This window comes from Dipodomys ordii, unplaced genomic scaffold (genome assembly GCF_000151885.1).
Source record: "Dipodomys ordii isolate 6190 unplaced genomic scaffold, Dord_2.0 Scaffold227, whole genome shotgun sequence".
Lineage (NCBI taxonomy): Eukaryota > Metazoa > Chordata > Mammalia > Rodentia > Heteromyidae > Dipodomys > Dipodomys ordii.
This window is the reverse complement of record NW_012267443.1, coordinates 260602-265843: the sequence shown is the minus strand read 5'-3', so window position 1 is coordinate 265843 and position 5242 is coordinate 260602. Positions and strand designations below refer to the sequence as shown.

At 34.8% G+C, this 5242-nt stretch overlaps 1 pseudogene; it reads left to right on the top strand.

The window, feature by feature from the left end:
- LOC106000575 overlaps positions 1–5242 on the top strand; it is an 18242-nt pseudogene that overhangs the window by 11984 nt on the left and 1016 nt on the right.

Below are 5242 nucleotides of genomic sequence, written 5' to 3'. Positions count from 1 at the left end.
ACCTGTATCCTTAAACAACTGGTTTTTCCCCATCTCCTCCACAAATTATACTGACATCAAATATAGTGAAAGCAGGGGTTATACTGTGGGGGAGGGACCTACAAAGCAACAAAGAGATAATCTTATAAATGCGTTAGAAACACATGGCCATGCCAGCAAATTTTTATGGTGAGTTCCTTTTATGATACACATCAAAAACTCTTGTTCCTCCCATTTCTATAAAATTCCCTTTTCTTCTTGAGATCTGGCTTAAATGTCACCTCAATGAAGCTTTCTTTTATTATTTTGGGCACAGTTCAGGTGTTTTCTCTTATAATATTTGGTAGTTATCTATCTTACATCATGTATCTGTCAGATGGGTGTTGGCTGTTGGTGTCTGCCCTCCCTCCCCATCTCCTGCCCATTTTCCTGGGATTGTAAGTCCTAAAAATGGTTGCACCATGTCAGTAACCTCCCTAACAAATGGTTGAGGATGAATTTAAAAAGTGAATTAATGGCAGAGTTATCAATTACTGGAAGTGTTATCAATGAGAAATTTATTTTCAAGTAGTTCTGGAGGCCCAGAAGTCTGAAACAAGGTGTCAGAAGAGCCATGCTTCCCCCAAAGCCTATGGAGGAAAAGAATCCTTGCTTCCTTCAGTATCTGGTAGTACCAAGGGCTCTTTGGCAGCACATTCAGTCTTCATATGGCTCTCTACACTGTGTCTGGGTCCGTGTGGATAAGTGTGACTTATTCCTTTCAGAAGCTTCAGCTACATGCGACTTTACTATTTTAAAATGTTCTTTGTGTATATCTTATTAATAATTAAATACCACTTTCCACCTCCTTAGGGAAAGACATCAAATTTCTAATATGCTTGTTTGGGATTTGTATAAGTTCAGGGTTTATTTTTAAGCCTCATTTTGTTTTAGAGAAAACAAAAGATCCCCTTCTCCCTGGCTCCCAGTACCTCTCTGTTTCTGGAGCCAGAAATATAATGCTTCACTGAAAGGCATAGCAGACCGCTACTGCTGAGAAGCAGAACTACAGGAGAGCTGTTCTAAGAATTAGGTGGGCTAGAGAAATTATTAAGAGCTAAGTATCAGGCACCACAGAAAGCCATGATGCGATGGAACAAATACCTTGTCAGACAACAAGACCTATGTTCTCAACATTTAAAATAGATTCAAACAAACCTAAGCCTGGAAGGCTGGCTGGCAGATGTGTACTGGAAATGTACTTTGTACACACACAGCAATTAAGTGAACTTCCACCTACTGCATTTTAAGATGAGAAAACTGGAGTGTGAATTATGTTTGGTAGCAGTATTAATAGTAGCTGCCACAGCAGCTACTACTTATTAAGAGGTTTTTAGGTGACAGGTGTTGGATAAAATGTAAGCATATCTTATTATTTACTCCTCACCTTAAGATAGAAATAAAGATATTATCTGTAAATTGGGGTCTAAAGTTTATAGTAATTAAATAACTTACCAAGGCTATGCAATTACTAAATAATAGAATAGGATACGAGTCAGAAGTCTGTCTAAATCTAGGCTTTAAACCATTAGGTGCAATATCTGATAAGGAATTCAGAGTCAATGATGGAAGCCAGAAGAAGAGTATCTTTCTACTATACCCTTGAAAAATACCAACTTGCCATTTTATGGCGTTGTTAATTATACTAATACTGCACTGTAACAGGCTATATTGGTACAGAACAAAGAGTTGGAATAGCTAGTAATCCCATAAGTCTTCTTCCTATGGATAAATAGAAAGTATGTTTCTTGGCTTTTCAGACAAACTTCCCATCTACTGCCATTTGCCTTCTGCAAATCCTGGGCCCTCAGGAATAGGAAGGCATAGGTTCATTATGAATAGATCTTGACCTTGCCTAAGCAAATACATATTCAATGGCTTCTTTTCCCACTCCATCTCTCCTCTCCACTTAAAAATTGCAGATTGATTCTGGGTCAGATTCAGTACGGTAACAAATGAGTTAGGAAGATAAGATGATATTGACATGAGAAAAAATTGCCACTGATGTTATCATCCTATATGACAAAATAAAAGAATTTAGCAGAATGCATCTTTGAAACATAAAAACATAAGAACCTATTATGGATAAAGCAACACAGAACAAAATTAGGCAAGGTTATAAGGTTAAGGAAAAGGCACAAGAATAAGACTGAAATAATAGTGATACTGTACTATATGTAACTCTATTGCAACAGATTTGAAAGCATACAGGTAAAAGACCATTTGCTAAAAAATAAACCAGCATAACCATTCCAAGAATAAACTTACAATTTGAGGGAATCAATCACAATGGAAAGAAGTGAGAAGAGTAAATATTTCTCATGAAAAGGCAGAGAACCTGATGCTTCCAGAAACAGCCATTTGTAATTCTATTCAAGCTACTCCAGAAAATTTGAACATTTCAATTTATTATGAAATCATTTAATAGTAAAAACTAATGAAATTATTGCATAAAAGAGAGCTGTAGGACTAGCAGTGTTTCATAAGGAGTAGACTTGCATAGCAAGCATGAGGCTTTGAATTCAATTCCCTATAACATATATATACATACACATGTACATACACATACACACACAAACTGTAGACAAATACCATAAAAACTGGGATTCTATATAAAATATTAGTAAATGACATCCAGCAGGATAGGAGATTACAATGCAATACTAGTAAACAGAATTGATTTCTAGCAATGCAAATATGGTTCCAAATCAGTATGTTTGTCTCAACAAATAAAGGAGAAAAAAGCATATAATTGTAACAACAAGTTACAAGAAATATTAATTAATACAATTCAAGATTTCACAACAGGAGAAAACTTATTACTTCACATTGGCATAATTTTGGAAAAAGAAGAGATAATTTTACTAATCACAAAATTTTATTTCTATACAGTTCTAGGAAATCTACCAAAAATCATAAAAAACCTAAAGAATATTAATAATGTGCCTGGATACAAAATGAGAATATTAAAATCAGTAACTCTTGGGCTGGGAAGGTGGCTCAGTGGTAGAGTATTTGCCTTGCATGCCTGAGGCCCTGGGTTCGATTCCTCAGCACCACATAAGCAAAAAGAAAAAAGCTGGAAGTGGCGCTGTGACTCAAGTGGTAAAGAGCTAGCCTTGAGCTGAAGAGCTGAGGGACAGCACCCAAGCCCAGAGTTCAGGCCCCACGACCAGACCCCCCTCCCCCCAAAAAATAAAAAAATAAAATCAGTAACTCTTTTCTATAGTAACATCAACCAGGATAGAAATGATTAATCTTCCATTATTAGTAACAATAAAGCTATAAAATACTTAAAATCCAAACAAAAACTGAATAGACATAAGAAGAAAACTGTCACTGCTTATTAAAGAAAATAATAAATAGTAGAGCTTTAATAGTAAGTGGGATGATATAAGTGATAAAAATCTCTAAGGTTAATATGTAAGTAATTCAATTTGAATCAATATTACAGTTTTTTGAAGGTAGACTAGAGTATCCTAAATTGTGATGCAAACTAAATAGACATGGTCACAAATTACAAAAAAGAAAAGCTGTGAGGGGTGATTTGATTTATTAAATAAAGCCACTTAGTTTTAATAGAATATTATTGGCAGGTCCTCCCTTTAAGGGATGTAAAAAAAAGACCTAAAATACATCTTAATGATACATTTACAGTAGTAATACTTAAATTTACTATAATATGGATCATTTACTTTCTGACTCTTGAACAAATGGCAACATACTTAGAAAAATATAAATTGGCTGGGTGCTAGTGGCTCATGATTGTAATCTTAGCTTCTCAGGAGGCTAAGATCTGAGGATCAGGTTTCAAAGTCAGCCCAGGCAAGAAGTCTGTGTGACTCTTTTATCTCTAATTAACCAAATATACATATATGTATATGTATATGTATATATATATATAATTTACTTCAAACTTTATTGCAAAATGAATAAATCACTTATAAGTAAAACAGAACTAAAAACAACAAAATAATAGGAGTCAAAAGAAAACTGAACATACTCTACCTATAAAATAAAGACTAGGCAGATTTTTTTTTTTTACTAAGTGATACATCCAGAAGGAAAAAAAAAAAAGACTTCCTTGACCACAGAAAAACTTAGTAGTTTTTGCATATCAAGAAATATCATAGAAGTGGCACTGTGGTTCAGGTGGTACAGGGCTAGCCTTGAGCGCAGAGAGGCTCAGGGACAGCACCCAGTCCCTGAGTTTAAGCCCATGACCGGCAAAAAAAAAAAGTACGTATCATCAAATTATAATTGATATGTTGTTAAAATATTTGTAGTTTATAAAATGAATAAGAGGTTTGTAGGTATAGTTTACAAAGAACTCCTATAAATCTGTGTAAAAGGTAAACCAGTGAGGAAATAAACAATTTCTGTGAAAAATTACTAATCAGCAAACCCCTTGTTGACAAAACTATAAAAATTATTCACCTTAATAATAGTAGGAACATGTTAATTTGACTAATATTGAGGTATCCCTTCTTCTTTATCCAACCAGCAAAACTTACCAAGAATAAACACCTAGTTTTGGTGTTTAGAAGACTTACTTATTGGTATATTGTTTTATTTAACAATTTTTTTGAGTGTCTACCATGTGCCAGGCACTGTTCTAGGTGCTGGGGGTCTATCAGCAAGAGTCTCCTGGACTTTCCTCCCTGGGCTAGCTTTGAATCACAATCCTCAGATCTCAGCCTCCTGAGTAACTAGGATTATCGACCTGAGCTATGAGTGCCCAGCTACTTGGAATGTTTTTTGAAGCACACCTAAAAACATGATAAACCTGGGTTGATTACACACCTCACATTTATATTAAAATTTCATGATACAATTACACAATCAGAAAGAATGAAAGGTATTAATTTACTTACAAATATTGGAAAGCAGTTGGGTGAGTTGACCTAAATTTCTATCTTTTATAGTTGGGAAAAAAAAAACTCCAAAATATTAAATAAAAAAACCCCAGAGATTGAGTGCTGCAAAATCACCTGGAAATTAAGTCACAAGACCTAGCTAGAGACTCTGGTAAAAGTAGGAGAAACTTCAGGATAGATGTAGAATACATTCATCTATTTTTTTTAATTTAATTTAATTTTATTTTTGTGAACATACTGTACAGAGGGGTTACAATTACATGGGCAGGATAATGCATACACCTCTTATCAAGCATTGCAGCCTCCTCCTTTGTTTACCCTTCACATCCCTTCCCAGCCTCCCCCCC